This window comes from Lipophrys pholis, assembly GCF_963383615.2.
Source record: "Lipophrys pholis genome assembly, chromosome: 1".
Lineage (NCBI taxonomy): Eukaryota > Metazoa > Chordata > Actinopteri > Blenniiformes > Blenniidae > Lipophrys > Lipophrys pholis.
In genome coordinates this window covers 21,466,445-21,483,944 of record NC_137635.1, presented here as the reverse complement: position 1 = coordinate 21,483,944, position 17,500 = coordinate 21,466,445, and positions in this window count along the sequence as shown.

Below are 17,500 nucleotides of genomic sequence, written 5' to 3'. Positions count from 1 at the left end.
ATAGATAGATAGATAGATAGATAGATAGATAGATAGATAGATAGATAGATAGATAGATAGATAGATAGATAAATTATTAGGTAAGTTGCAAAATATTTTCTGTGATATTTGACATAGATTTCACCAGTTTTCCTCAACTCTGAAAAAGCTTACAGCACCTGGTATTCCTAAGCAGTCTCCCATCCCAGTACTAACCAGGCCCTACCCTTCTTAGCTTCCGAGATCAGACGAGATCGGGCGGTTTTAAGGTGGTATGGCTGTAAGCAAAGGTCACGAAGACAGCAATGCTTCTTATACGTCAGTTATTGAAACCACGCCAGATAGATAGATAGATAGATAGATAGATAGATAGATAGATAGATAGATAGATAGATAGATAGATAGATAGATAGATAGATAGATAGATAGATAGATAGATAGATAAATTATTAGGTAAGTTGCAAAATATTTTCTGTGATATTTGACATAGATTTCACCAGTTTTCCTCAACTCTGAAAAAGCTTACAGCACCTGGTATTCCTAAGCAGTCTCCCATCCCAGTACTAACCAGGCCCTACCCTTCTTAGCTTCCGAGATCAGACGAGATCGGGCGGTTTTAAGGTGGTATGGCTGTAAGCAAAGGTCACGAAGACAGCAATGCTTCTTATACGTCAGTTATTGAAACCACGCCAGATAGATAGATAGATAGATAGATAGATAGATAGATAGATAGATAGATAGATAGATAGATAGATAGATAGATAGATAGATAGATAGATAGATAGATAGATAGATAGATAAATAAATTATTAGGTGAGTTGCAAAATATTTTCTGTGATATTTGACATAGATTTCACCAGTTTTCCTCAACTCTGAAAAAGCTTACAGCACCTGGTATTCCTAAGCAGTCTCCCATCCCAGTACTAACCAGGCCCTACCCTTCTTAGCTTCCGAGATCAGACGAGATCGGGCGGTTTTAAGGTGGTATGGCTGTAAGCAAAAGTCACGAAGACAGCAATGCTTCTTATACGTCAGTTATTGAAACCACGCCAGATAGATAGAAAGATAGATAGATAGATAGATAGATAGATAGATAGATAGATAGATAGATAGATAGATAGATAGATAGATAGATAGATAGATAGATAGATAGATAGATAAATTATTAGGTAAGTTGCAAAATATTTTCTGTGATATTTGACATAGATTTCACCAGTTTTCCTCAACTCTGAAAAAGCTTACAGCACCTGGTATTCCTAAGCAGTCTCCCATCCCAGTACTAACCAGGCCCTACCCTTCTTAGCTTCCGAGATCAGACGAGATCGGGCGGTTTTAAGGTGGTATGGCTGTAAGCAAAGGTCACGAAGACAGCAATGCTTCTTATACGTCAGTTATTGAAACCACGCCAGATAGATAGATAGATAGATAGATAGATAGATAGATAGATAGATAGATAGATAAATTATTAGGTGAGTTGCAAAATATTTTCTGTGATATTTGACATAGATTTCACCAGTTTTCCTCAACTCTGAAAAAGCTTACAGCACCTGGTATTCCTAAGCAGTCTCCCATCCCAGTACTAACCAGGCCCTACCCTTCTTAGCTTCCGAGATCAGACGAGATCGGGCGGTTTTAAGGTGGTATGGCTGTAAGCAAAGGTCACGAAGACAGCAATGCTTCTTATACGTCAGTTATTGAAACCACGCCAGATAGATAGATAGATAGATAGATAGATAGATAGATAGATAGATAGATAGATAGATAGATAGATAGATAGATAGATAGATAGATAGATAGATAGATAGATAGATAAATTATTAGGTGAGTTGCAAAATATTTTCTGTGATATTTGACATAGATTTCACCAGTTTTCCTCAACTCTGAAAAAGCTTACAGCACCTGGTATTCCTAAGCAGTCTCCCATCCCAGTACTAACCAGGCCCTACCCTTCTTAGCTTCCGAGATCAGACGAGATCGGGCGGTTTTAAGGTGGTATGGCTGTAAGCAAAGGTCACGAAGACAGCAATGCTTCTTATACGTCAGTTATTGAAACCACGCCAGATAGACAGAAAGATAGATAGATAGATAGATAGATAGATAGATAGATAGATAGATAGATAGATAGATAGATAGATAGATAGATAGATAGATAGATAGATAGATAAATTATTAGGTACGTTGCAAAATATTTTCTGTGATATTTGACATAGATTTCACCAGTTTTCCTTTTACTCTGAAAAAGCTTACAGCACCTGGTATTCCTAAGCAGTCTCGCATCCCAGTACTAACCAGGCCCTACCCTTCTTAGCTTCCGAGATCAGACGAGATCGGGCGGTTTTAAGGTGGTATGGCTGTAAGCAAAGGTCACGAAGACGGCAATGCTTCTTATACGTCAGTTATTGAAACCACGCCAGATAGATAGATAGATAGATACATAGAGAGAGAGAGAGAGAGAGAGAGAGAGAGAGAGAGATAGATAGATAGATAGATAGATAGATAGATAAATTATTAGGTGAGTTGCAAAATATTTTCTGTGATATTTGACATAGATTTCACCAGTTTTCCTCAACTCTGAAAAAGCTTACAGCACCTGGTATTCCTAAGCAGTCTCCCATCCCAGTACTAACCAGGCCCTACCCTTCTTAGCTTCCGAGATCAGACGAGATCGGGCGGTTTTAAGGTGGTATGGCTGTAAGCAAAGGTCACAAAGACAGCAATGCTTCTTATACGTCAGTTATTGAAACCACGCCAGATAGATAGAAAGATAGATAGATAGATAGATAGATAGATAGATAGATAGATAGATAGATAGATAGATAGATAGATAGATAGATAGATAGATAGATAGATAGATAGATAGATAGATAGATAGATAGATAGATAAATTATTAGGTGAGTTGCAAAATATTTTCTGTGATATTTGACATAGATTTCACCAGTTTTCCTCAACTCTGAAAAAGCTTACAGCACCTGGTATTCCTAAGCAGTCTCCCATCCCAGTACTAACCAGGCCCTACCCTTCTTAGCTTCTGAGATCAGACGAGATCAGGCGGTTTTAAGGTGGTATGGCTGTAAGCAAAGGTCACGAAGACAGCAATGCTTCTTATACGTCAGTTATTGAAACCACGCCACATAGATAGATAGATAGATAGATAGATAGATAGATAGATAGATAGATAGATAGATAGATAGATAGATAAATTATTAGGTAAGTTGCAAAATATTTTCTGTGATATTTGACATAGATTTCACCAGTTTTCCTCAACTCTGAAAAAGCTTACAGCACCTGGTATTCCTAAGCAGTCTCCCATCCCAGTACTAACCAGGCCCTACCCTTCTTAGCTTCCGAGATCAGACGAGATCGGGCGGTTTTAAGGTGGTATGGCTGTAAGCAAAGGTCACGAAGACAGCAATGCTTCTTATACGTCAGTTATTGAAACCACGCCAGATAGATAGATAGATAGATAGATAGATAGATAGATAGATAGATAGATAGATAGATAGATAGATAGATAGATAGATAGATAGATAGATAGATAGATAAATTATTAGGTAAGTTGCAAAATATTTTCTGTGATATTTGACATAGATTTCACCAGTTTTCCTCAACTCTGAAAAAGCTTACAGCACCTGGTATTCCTAAGCAGTCTCCCATCCCAGTACTAACCAGGCCCTACCCTTCTTAGCTTCCGAGATCAGACGAGATCGGGCGGTTTTAAGGTGGTATGGCTGTAAGCAAAGGTCACGAAGACAGCAATGCTTCTTATACGTCAGTTATTGAAACCACGCCAGATAGATAGATAGATAGATAGATAGATAGATAGATAGATAGATAGATAGATAGATAGATAGATAGATAGATAGATAGATAGATAGATAGATAGATAGATAGATAGATAGATAGATAAATAAATTATTAGGTGAGTTGCAAAATATTTTCTGTGATATTTGACATAGATTTCACCAGTTTTCCTCAACTCTGAAAAAGCTTACAGCACCTGGTATTCCTAAGCAGTCTCCCATCCCAGTACTAACCAGGCCCTACCCTTCTTAGCTTCCGAGATCAGACGAGATCGGGCGGTTTTAAGGTGGTATGGCTGTAAGCAAAAGTCACGAAGACAGCAATGCTTCTTATACGTCAGTTATTGAAACCACGCCAGATAGATAGAAAGATAGATAGATAGATAGATAGATAGATAGATAGATAGATAGATAGATAGATAGATAGATAGATAGATAGATAGATAGATAGATAGATAGATAGATAGATAGATAAATTATTAGGTAAGTTGCAAAATATTTTCTGTGATATTTGACATAGATTTCACCAGTTTTCCTCAACTCTGAAAAAGCTTACAGCACCTGGTATTCCTAAGCAGTCTCCCATCCCAGTACTAACCAGGCCCTACCCTTCTTAGCTTCCGAGATCAGACGAGATCGGGCGGTTTTAAGGTGGTATGGCTGTAAGCAAAGGTCACGAAGACAGCAATGCTTCTTATACGTCAGTTATTGAAACCACGCCAGATAGATAGATAGATAGATAGATAGATAGATAGATAGATAGATAGATAGATAAATTATTAGGTGAGTTGCAAAATATTTTCTGTGATATTTGACATAGATTTCACCAGTTTTCCTCAACTCTGAAAAAGCTTACAGCACCTGGTATTCCTAAGCAGTCTCCCATCCCAGTACTAACCAGGCCCTACCCTTCTTAGCTTCTGAGATCAGACGAGATCAGGCGGTTTTAAGGTGGTATGGCTGTAAGCAAAGGTCACGAAGACAGCAATGCTTCTTATACGTCAGTTATTGAAACCACGCCACATAGATAGATAGATAGATAGATAGATAGATAGATAGATAGATAGATAGATAGATAGATAGATAGATAGATAGATAGATAGATAGATAAATTATTAGGTAAGTTGCAAAATATTTTCTGTGATATTTGACATAGATTTCACCAGTTTTCCTCAACTCTGAAAAAGCTTACAGCACCTGGTATTCCTAAGCAGTCTCCCATCCCAGTACTAACCAGGCCCTACCCTTCTTAGCTTCCGAGATCAGACGAGATCGGGCGGTTTTAAGGTGGTATGGCTGTAAGCAAAGGTCACGAAGACAGCAATGCTTCTTATACGTCAGTTATTGAAACCACGCCAGATAGATAGATAGATAGATAGATAGATAGATAGATAGATAGATAGATAGATAGATAGATAGATAGATAGATAGATAGATAGATAGATAGATAGATAGATAAATTATTAGGTGAGTTGCAAAATATTTTCTGTGATATTTGACATAGATTTCACCAGTTTTCCTCAACTCTGAAAAAGCTTACAGCACCTGGTATTCCTAAGCAGTCTCCCATCCCAGTACTAACCAGGCCCTACCCTTCTTAGCTTCCGAGATCAGACGAGATCGGGCGGTTTTAAGGTGGTATGGCTGTAAGCAAAGGTCACGAAGACAGCAATGCTTCTTATACGTCAGTTATTGAAACCACGCCAGATAGACAGAAAGATAGATAGATAGATAGATAGATAGATAGATAGATAGATAGATAGATAGATAGATAGATAGATAGATAGATAGATAGATAGATAGATAGATAGATAGATAGATAAATTATTAGGTACGTTGCAAAATATTTTCTGTGATATTTGACATAGATTTCACCAGTTTTCCTTTTACTCTGAAAAAGCTTACAGCACCTGGTATTCCTAAGCAGTCTCCCATCCCAGTACTAACCAGGCCCTACCCTTCTTAGCTTCCGAGATCAGACGAGATCGGGCGGTTTTAAGGTGGTATGGCTGTAAGCAAAGGTCACGAAGACGGCAATGCTTCTTATACGTCAGTTATTGAAACCACGCCAGATAGATAGATAGATAGATACATAGAGAGAGAGAGAGAGAGAGAGAGAGAGAGAGAGAGATAGATAGATAGATAGATAGATAGATAGATAAATTATTAGGTGAGTTGCAAAATATTTTCTGTGATATTTGACATAGATTTCACCAGTTTTCCTCAACTCTGAAAAAGCTTACAGCACCTGGTATTCCTAAGCAGTCTCCCATCCCAGTACTAACCAGGCCCTACCCTTCTTAGCTTCCGAGATCAGACGAGATCGGGCGGTTTTAAGGTGGTATGGCTGTAAGCAAAGGTCACAAAGACAGCAATGCTTCTTATACGTCAGTTATTGAAACCACGCCAGATAGATAGAAAGATAGATAGATAGATAGATAGATAGATAGATAGATAGATAGATAGATAGATAGATAGATAGATAGATAGATAGATAGATAGATAGATAGATAGATAGATAGATAGATAGATAAATTATTAGGTGAGTTGCAAAATATTTTCTGTGATATTTGACATAGATTTCACCAGTTTTCCTCAACTCTGAAAAAGCTTACAGCACCTGGTATTCCTAAGCAGTCTCCCATCCCAGTACTAACCAGGCCCTACCCTTCTTAGCTTCTGAGATCAGACGAGATCAGGCGGTTTTAAGGTGGTATGGCTGTAAGCAAAGGTCACGAAGACAGCAATGCTTCTTATACGTCAGTTATTGAAACCACGCCACATAGATAGATAGATAGATAGATAGATAGATAGATAGATAGATAGATAGATAGATAGATAAATTATTAGGTAAGTTGCAAAATATTTTCTGTGATATTTGACATAGATTTCACCAGTTTTCCTCAACTCTGAAAAAGCTTACAGCACCTGGTATTCCTAAGCAGTCTCCCATCCCAGTACTAACCAGGCCCTACCCTTCTTAGCTTCCGAGATCAGACGAGATCGGGCGGTTTTAAGGTGGTATGGCTGTAAGCAAAGGTCACGAAGACAGCAATGCTTCTTATACGTCAGTTATTGAAACCACGCCAGATAGATAGATAGATAGATAGATAGATAGATAGATAGATAGATAGATAGATAGATAGATAGATAGATAGATAGATAGATAGATAGATAGATAGATAGATAGATAGATAGATAGATAGATAGATAAATTATTAGGTGAGTTGCAAAATATTTTCTGTGATATTTGACATAGATTTCACCAGTTTTCCTCAACTCTGAAAAAGCTTACAGCACCTGGTATTCCTAAGCAGTCTCCCATCCCAGTACTAACCAGGCCCTACCCTTCTTAGCTTCCGAGATCAGACGAGATCGGGCGGTTTTAAGGTGGTATGGCTGTAAGCAAAGGTCACGAAGACGGCAATGCTTCTTATACGTCAGTTATTGAAACCACGCCAGATAGATAGATAGATAGATACATAGAGAGAGAGAGAGAGAGAGAGAGAGAGAGAGAGAGAGAGAGAGAGATAGATAGATAGATAGATAGATAGATAGATAAATTATTAGGTGAGTTGCAAAATATTTTCTGTGATATTTGACATAGATTTCACCAGTTTTCCTCAACTCTGAAAAAGCTTACAGCACCTGGTATTCCTAAGCAGTCTCCCATCCCAGTACTAACCAGGCCCTACCCTTCTTAGCTTCCGAGATCAGACGAGATCGGGCGGTTTTAAGGTGGTATGGCTGTAAGCAAAGGTCACGAAGACAGCAATGCTTCTTATACGTCAGTTATTGAAACCACGCCAGATAGATAGATAGATAGATAGATAGATAGATAGATAGATAGATAGATAGATAGATAGATAGATAGATAGATAGATAGATAGATAGATAGATAGATAGATAAATTATTAGGTAAGTTGCAAAATATTTTCTGTGATATTTGACATAGATTTCACCAGTTTTCCTCAACTCTGAAAAAGCTTACAGCACCTGGTATTCCTAAGCAGTCTCCCATCCCAGTACTAACCAGGCCCTACCCTTCTTAGCTTCCGAGATCAGACGAGATCGGGCGGTTTTGAGGTGGTATGGCTGTAAGCAAAGGTCACGAAGACAGCAATGCTTCTTATACGTCAGTTATTGAAACCACGCCAGATAGATAGATAGATAGATAGATAGATAGATAGATAGATAGATAGATAGATAGATAGATAGATAGATAGATAAATTATTAGGTGAGTTGCAAAATATTTTCTGTGATATTTGACATAGATTTCACCAGTTTTCCTCAACTCTGAAAAAGCTTACAGCACCTGGTATTCCTAAGCAGTCTCCCATCCCAGTACTAACCAGGCCCTACCCTTCTTAGCTTCCGAGATCAGACGAGATCGGGCGGTTTTAAGGTGGTATGGCTGTAAGCAAAGGTCACGAAGACAGCAATGCTTCTTATACGTCAGTTATTGAAACCACGCCAGATAGATAGAAAGATAGATAGATAGATAGATAGATAGATAGATAGATAGATAGATAGATAGATAGATAGATAGATAGATAGATAGATAGATAGATAAATAAATTATTAGGTGAGTTGCAAAATATTTTCTGTGATATTTGACATAGATTTCACCAGTTTTCCTCAACTCTGAAAAAGCTTACAGCACCTGGTATTCCTAAGCAGTCTCCCATCCCAGTACTAACCAGGCCCTACCCTTCTTAGCTTCCGAGATCAGACGAGATCGGGCGGTTTTAAGGTGGTATGGCTGTAAGCAAAAGTCACGAAGACAGCAATGCTTCTTATACGTCAGTTATTGAAACCACGCCAGATAGATAGAAAGATAGATAGATAGATAGATAGATAGATAGATAGATAGATAGATAGATAGATAGATAGATAGATAGATAGATAGATAGATAGATAGATAAATTATTAGGTAAGTTGCAAAATATTTTCTGTGATATTTGACATAGATTTCACCAGTTTTCCTCAACTCTGAAAAAGCTTACAGCACCTGGTATTCCTAAGCAGTCTCCCATCCCAGTACTAACCAGGCCCTACCCTTCTTAGCTTCCGAGATCAGACGAGATCGGGCGGTTTTAAGGTGGTATGGCTGTAAGCAAAGGTCACGAAGACAGCAATGCTTCTTATACGTCAGTTATTGAAACCACGCCAGATAGATAGATAGATAGATAGATAGATAGATAGATAGATAGATAGATAGATAAATTATTAGGTGAGTTGCAAAATATTTTCTGTGATATTTGACATAGATTTCACCAGTTTTCCTCAACTCTGAAAAAGCTTACAGCACCTGGTATTCCTAAGCAGTCTCCCATCCCAGTACTAACCAGGCCCTACCCTTCTTAGCTTCTGAGATCAGACGAGATCAGGCGGTTTTAAGGTGGTATGGCTGTAAGCAAAGGTCACGAAGACAGCAATGCTTCTTATACGTCAGTTATTGAAACCACGCCACATAGATAGATAGATAGATAGATAGATAGATAGATAGATAGATAGATAGATAGATAGATAGATAGATAGATAGATAGATAGATAGATAAATTATTAGGTAAGTTGCAAAATATTTTCTGTGATATTTGACATAGATTTCACCAGTTTTCCTCAACTCTGAAAAAGCTTACAGCACCTGGTATTCCTAAGCAGTCTCCCATCCCAGTACTAACCAGGCCCTACCCTTCTTAGCTTCCGAGATCAGACGAGATCGGGCGGTTTTAAGGTGGTATGGCTGTAAGCAAAGGTCACGAAGACAGCAATGCTTCTTATACGTCAGTTATTGAAACCACGCCAGATAGATAGATAGATAGATAGATAGATAGATAGATAGATAGATAGATAGATAGATAGATAGATAGATAGATAGATAGATAGATAGATAAATTATTAGGTGAGTTGCAAAATATTTTCTGTGATATTTGACATAGATTTCACCAGTTTTCCTCAACTCTGAAAAAGCTTACAGCACCTGGTATTCCTAAGCAGTCTCCCATCCCAGTACTAACCAGGCCCTACCCTTCTTAGCTTCCGAGATCAGACGAGATCGGGCGGTTTTAAGGTGGTATGGCTGTAAGCAAAGGTCACGAAGACAGCAATGCTTCTTATACGTCAGTTATTGAAACCACGCCAGATAGACAGAAAGATAGATAGATAGATAGATAGATAGATAGATAGATAGATAGATAGATAGATAGATAGATAGATAGATAGATAGATAGATAGATAGATAGATAGATAGATAGATAGATAGATAAATTATTAGGTACGTTGCAAAATATTTTCTGTGATATTTGACATAGATTTCACCAGTTTTCCTTTTACTCTGAAAAAGCTTACAGCACCTGGTATTCCTAAGCAGTCTCCCATCCCAGTACTAACCAGGCCCTACCCTTCTTAGCTTCCGAGATCAGACGAGATCGGGCGGTTTTAAGGTGGTATGGCTGTAAGCAAAGGTCACGAAGACGGCAATGCTTCTTATACGTCAGTTATTGAAACCACGCCAGATAGATAGATAGATAGATACATAGAGAGAGAGAGAGAGAGAGAGAGAGAGAGAGAGAGATAGATAGATAGATAGATAGATAGATAGATAAATTATTAGGTGAGTTGCAAAATATTTTCTGTGATATTTGACATAGATTTCACCAGTTTTCCTCAACTCTGAAAAAGCTTACAGCACCTGGTATTCCTAAGCAGTCTCCCATCCCAGTACTAACCAGGCCCTACCCTTCTTAGCTTCCGAGATCAGACGAGATCGGGCGGTTTTAAGGTGGTATGGCTGTAAGCAAAGGTCACAAAGACAGCAATGCTTCTTATACGTCAGTTATTGAAACCACGCCAGATAGATAGAAAGATAGATAGATAGATAGATAGATAGATAGATAGATAGATAGATAGATAGATAGATAGATAGATAGATAGATAGATAGATAGATAGATAGATAGATAGATAGATAAATTATTAGGTGAGTTGCAAAATATTTTCTGTGATATTTGACATAGATTTCACCAGTTTTCCTCAACTCTGAAAAAGCTTACAGCACCTGGTATTCCTAAGCAGTCTCCCATCCCAGTACTAACCAGGCCCTACCCTTCTTAGCTTCTGAGATCAGACGAGATCAGGCGGTTTTAAGGTGGTATGGCTGTAAGCAAAGGTCACGAAGACAGCAATGCTTCTTATACGTCAGTTATTGAAACCACGCCACATAGATAGATAGATAGATAGATAGATAGATAGATAGATAGATAGATAGATAGATAGATAGATAGATAGATAGATAAATTATTAGGTAAGTTGCAAAATATTTTCTGTGATATTTGACATAGATTTCACCAGTTTTCCTCAACTCTGAAAAAGCTTACAGCACCTGGTATTCCTAAGCAGTCTCCCATCCCAGTACTAACCAGGCCCTACCCTTCTTAGCTTCCGAGATCAGACGAGATCGGGCGGTTTTAAGGTGGTATGGCTGTAAGCAAAGGTCACGAAGACAGCAATGCTTCTTATACGTCAGTTATTGAAACCACGCCAGATAGATAGATAGATAGATAGATAGATAGATAGATAGATAGATAGATAGATAGATAGATAGATAGATAGATAGATAGATAGATAGATAGATAGATAGATAGATAGATAGATAGATAAATTATTAGGTGAGTTGCAAAATATTTTCTGTGATATTTGACATAGATTTCACCAGTTTTCCTCAACTCTGAAAAAGCTTACAGCACCTGGTATTCCTAAGCAGTCTCCCATCCCAGTACTAACCAGGCCCTACCCTTCTTAGCTTCCGAGATCAGACGAGATCGGGCGGTTTTAAGGTGGTATGGCTGTAAGCAAAGGTCACAAAGACAGCAATGCTTCTTATACGTCAGTTATTGAAACCACGCCAGATAGATAGAAAGATAGATAGATAGATAGATAGATAGATAGATAGATAGATAGATAGATAGATAGATAGATAGATAGATAGATAGATAGATAGATAGATAGATAAATTATTAGGTACGTTGCAAAATATTTTCTGTGATATTTGACATAGATTTCACCAGTTTTCCTTTTACTCTGAAAAAGCTTACAGCACCTGGTATTCCTAAGCAGTCTCCCATCCCAGTACTAACCAGGCCCTACCCTTCTTAGCTTCCGAGATCAGACGAGATCGGGCGGTTTTAAGGTGGTATGGCTGTAAGCAAAGGTCACGAAGACGGCAATGCTTCTTATACGTCAGTTATTGAAACCACGCCAGATAGATAGATAGATAGATACATAGAGAGAGAGAGAGAGAGAGAGAGAGAGAGAGAGAGAGAGAGAGAGATAGATAGATAGATAGATAGATAGATAGATAAATTATTAGGTGAGTTGCAAAATATTTTCTGTGATATTTGACATAGATTTCACCAGTTTTCCTCAACTCTGAAAAAGCTTACAGCACCTGGTATTCCTAAGCAGTCTCCCATCCCAGTACTAACCAGGCCCTACCCTTCTTAGCTTCCGAGATCAGACGAGATCGGGCGGTTTTAAGGTGGTATGGCTGTAAGCAAAGGTCACGAAGACAGCAATGCTTCTTATACGTCAGTTATTGAAACCACGCCAGATAGATAGATAGATAGATAGATAGATAGATAGATAGATAGATAGATAGATAGATAGATAGATAGATAGATAGATAGATAGATAGATAGATAAATTATTAGGTAAGTTGCAAAATATTTTCTGTGATATTTGACATAGATTTCACCAGTTTTCCTCAACTCTGAAAAAGCTTACAGCACCTGGTATTCCTAAGCAGTCTCCCATCCCAGTACTAACCAGGCCCTACCCTTCTTAGCTTCCGAGATCAGACGAGATCGGGCGGTTTTGAGGTGGTATGGCTGTAAGCAAAGGTCACGAAGACAGCAATGCTTCTTATACGTCAGTTATTGAAACCACGCCAGATAGATAGATAGATAGATAGATAGATAGATAGATAGATAGATAGATAGATAGATAGATAGATAGATAGATAAATTATTAGGTGAGTTGCAAAATATTTTCTGTGATATTTGACATAGATTTCACCAGTTTTCCTCAACTCTGAAAAAGCTTACAGCACCTGGTATTCCTAAGCAGTCTCCCATCCCAGTACTAACCAGGCCCTACCCTTCTTAGCTTCCGAGATCAGACGAGATCGGGCGGTTTTAAGGTGGTATGGCTGTAAGCAAAGGTCACGAAGACAGCAATGCTTCTTATACGTCAGTTATTGAAACCACGCCAGATAGATAGAAAGATAGATAGATAGATAGATAGATAGATAGATAGATAGATAGATAGATAGATAGATAGATAGATAGATAGATAGATAGATAGATAAATTATTAGGTACGTTGCAAAATATTTTCTGTGATATTTGACATAGATTTCACCAGTTTTCCTTTTACTCTGAAAAAGCTTACAGCACCTGGTATTCCTAAGCAGTCTCCCATCCCAGTACTAACCAGGCCCTACCCTTCTTAGCTTCCGAGATCAGACGAGATCGGGCGGTTTTAAGGTGGTATGGCTGTAAGCAAAGGTCACGAAGACGGCAATGCTTCTTATACGTCAGTTATTGAAACCACGCCAGATAGATAGATAGATAGATACATAGATAGAGAGAGAGAGAGAGAGAGAGAGAGAGAGAGAGAGAGATAGATAGATAGATAGATAAATTATTAGGTGAGTTGCAAAATATTTTCTGTGATATTTGACATAGATTTCACCAGTTTTCCTCAACTCTGAAAAAGCTTACAGCACCTGGTATTCCTAAGCAGTCTCCCATCCCAGTACTAACCAGGCCCTACCCTTCTTAGCTTCCGAGATCAGACGAGATCGGGCGGTTTTAAGGTGGTATGGCTGTAAGCAAAGGTCACGAAGACAGCAATGCTTCTTATACGTCAGTTATTGAAACCACGCCACATAGATAGATAGATAGATAGATAGATAGATAGATAGATAGATAGATAGATAGATAGATAGATAGATAGATAGATAGATAGATAGATAGATAGATAGATAGATAGATAGATAAATTATTTGGTAAGTTGCAAAATATTTTCTGTGATATTTGACATAGATTTCACCAGTTTTCCTCAACTCTGAAAAAGCTTACAGCACCTGGTATTCCTAAGCAGTCTCCCATCCCAGTACTAACCAGGCCCTACCCTTCTTAGCTTCCGAGATCAGACGAGATCGGGCGGTTTTAAGGTGGTATGGCTGTAAGCAAAGGTCACGAAGACAGCAATGCTTCTTATACGTCAGTTATTGAAACCACGCCAGATAGATAGATAGATAGATAGATAGATAGATAGATAGATAGATAGATAGATAGATAGATAGATAGATAGATAGATAGATAGATAGATAAATTATTAGGTGAGTTGCAAAATATTTTCTGTGATATTTGACATAGATTTCACCAGTTTTCCTCAACTCTGAAAAAGCTTACAGCACCTGGTATTCCTAAGCAGTCTCCCATCCCAGTACTAACCAGGCCCTACCCTTCTTAGCTTCCGAGATCAGACGAGATCGGGCGGTTTTAAGGTGGTATGGCTGTAAGCAAAGGTCACGAAGACAGCAATGCTTCTTATACGTCAGTTATTGAAACCACGCCAGATAGATAGAAAGATAGATAGATAGATAGATAGATAGATAGATAGATAGATAGATAGATAGATAGATAGATAGATAGATAGATAGATAGATAGATAGATAGATAAATTATTAGGTACGTTGCAAAATATTTTCTGTGATATTTGACATAGATTTCACCAGTTTTCCTTTTACTCTGAAAAAGCTTACAGCACCTGGTATTCCTAAGCAGTCTCCCATCCCAGTACTAACCAGGCCCTACCCTTCTTAGCTTCCGAGATCAGACGAGATCGGGCGGTTTTAAGGTGGTATGGCTGTAAGCAAAGGTCACGAAGACGGCAATGCTTCTTATACGTCAGTTATTGAAACCACGCCAGATAGATAGATAGATAGATACATAGATAGAGAGAGAGAGAGAGAGAGAGAGAGAGAGAGAGAGAGATAGATAGATAGATAGATAGATAAATTATTAGGTGAGTTGCAAAATATTTTCTGTGATATTTGACATAGATTTCACCAGTTTTCCTCAACTCTGAAAAAGCTTACAGCACCTGGTATTCCTAAGCAGTCTCCCATCCCAGTACTAACCAGGCCCTACCCTTCTTAGCTTCCGAGATCAGACGAGATCGGGCGGTTTTAAGGTGGTATGGCTGTAAGCAAAGGTCACGAAGACAGCAATGCTTCTTATACGTCAGTTATTGAAACCACGCCAGATAGATAGATAGATAGATAGATAGATAGATAGATAGATAGATAGATAGATAGATAGATAGATAGATAGATAGATAGATAGATAGATAGATAGATAAATTATTAGGTAAGTTGCAAAATATTTTCTGTGATATTTGACATAGATTTCACCAGTTTTCCTCAACTCTGAAAAAGCTTACAGCACCTGGTATTCCTAAGCAGTCTCCCATCCCAGTACTAACCAGGCCCTACCCTTCTTAGCTTCCGAGATCAGACGAGATCGGGCGGTTTTAAGGTGGTATGGCTGTAAGCAAAGGTCACGAAGACAGCAATGCTTCTTATACGTCAGTTATTGAAACCACGCCAGATAGATAGATAGATAGATAGATAGATAGATAGATAGATAGATAGATAGATAGATAGATAGATAGATAGATAGATAGATAGATAGATAGATAGATAGATAAATTATTAGGTGAGTTGCAAAATATTTTCTGTGATATTTGACATAGATTTCACCAGTTTTCCTCAACTCTGAAAAAGCTTACAGCACCTGGTATTCCTAAGCAGTCTCCCATCCCAGTACTAACCAGGCCCTACCCTTCTTAGCTTCCGAGATCAGACGAGATCGGGCGGTTTTAAGGTGGTATGGCTGTAAGCAAAGGTCACGAAGACAGCAATGCTTCTTATACGTCAGTTATTGAAACCACGCCAGATAGATAGAAAGATAGATAGATAGATAGATAGATAGATAGATAGATAGATAGATAGATAGATAGATAGATAGATAGATAGATAGATAGATAGATAAATTATTAGGTACGTTGCAAAATATTTTCTGTGATATTTGACATAGATTTCACCAGTTTTCCTTTTACTCTGAAAAAGCTTACAGCACCTGGTATTCCTAAGCAGTCTCCCATCCCAGTACTAACCAGGCCCTACCCTTCTTAGCTTCCGAGATCAGACGAGATCGGGCGGTTTTAAGGTGGTATGGCTGTAAGCAAAGGTCACGAAGACGGCAATGCTTCTTATACGTCAGTTATTGAAACCACGCCAGATAGATAGATAGATAGATACATAGATAGAGAGAGAGAGAGAGAGAGAGAGAGAGAGAGAGAGAGATAGATAGATAGATAGATAGATAAATTATTAGGTGAGTTGCAAAATATTTTCTGTGATATTTGACATAGATTTCACCAGTTTTCCTCAACTCTGAAAAAGCTTACAGCACCTGGTATTCCTAAGCAGTCTCCCATCCCAGTACTAACCAGGCCCTACCCTTCTTAGCTTCCGAGATCAGACGAGATCGGGCGGTTTTAAGGTGGTATGGCTGTAAGCAAAGGTCACGAAGACAGCAATGCTTCTTATACGTCAGTTATTGAAACCACGCCAGATAGATAGATAGATAGATAGATAGATAGATAGATAGATAGATAGATAGATAGATAGATAGATAGATAGATAGATAGATAGATAGATAGATAGATAGATAGATAGATAGATAGATAGATAAATTATTAGGTAAGTTGCAAAATATTTTCTGTGATATTTGACATAGATTTCACCAGTTTTCCTCAACTCTGAAAAAGCTTACAGCACCTGGTATTCCTAAGCAGTCTCCCATCCCAGTACTAACCAGGCCCTACCCTTCTTAGCTTCCGAGATCAGACGAGATCGGGCGGTTTTAAGGTGGTATGGCTGTAAGCAAAGGTCACGAAGACAGCAATGCTTCTTATACGTCAGTTATTGAAACCACGCCAGATAGATAGATAGATAGATAGATAGATAGATAGATAGATAGATAGATAGATAGATAGATAGATAGATAGATAGATAGATAGATAGATAGATAGATAGATAAATTATTAGGTGAGTTGCAAAATATTTTCTGTGATATTTGACATAGATTTCACCAGTTTTCCTCAACTCTGAAAAAGCTTACAGCACCTGGTATTCCTAAGCAGTCTCCCATCCCAGTACTAACCAGGCCCTACCCTTCTTAGCTTCCGAGATCAGACGAGATCGGGCGGTTTTAAGGTGGTATGGCTGTAAGCAAAGGTCACGAAGACAGCAATGCTTCTTATACGTCAGTTATTGAAACCACGCCAGATAGATAGAAAGATAGATAGATAGATAGATAGATAGATAGATAGATAGATAGATAGATAGATAGATAGATAGATAGATAAATTATTAGGTACGTTGCAAAATATTTTCTGTGATATTTGACATAGATTTCACCAGTTTTCCTCAACTCTGAAAAAGCTTACAGCACCTGGTATTCCTAAGCAGTCTCCCATCCCAGTACTAACCAGGCCCTACCCTTCTTAGCTTCCGAGATCAGACGAGATCGGGCGGTTTTAAGGTGGTATGGCTGTAAGCAAAGGTCACGAAGACAGCAATGCTTC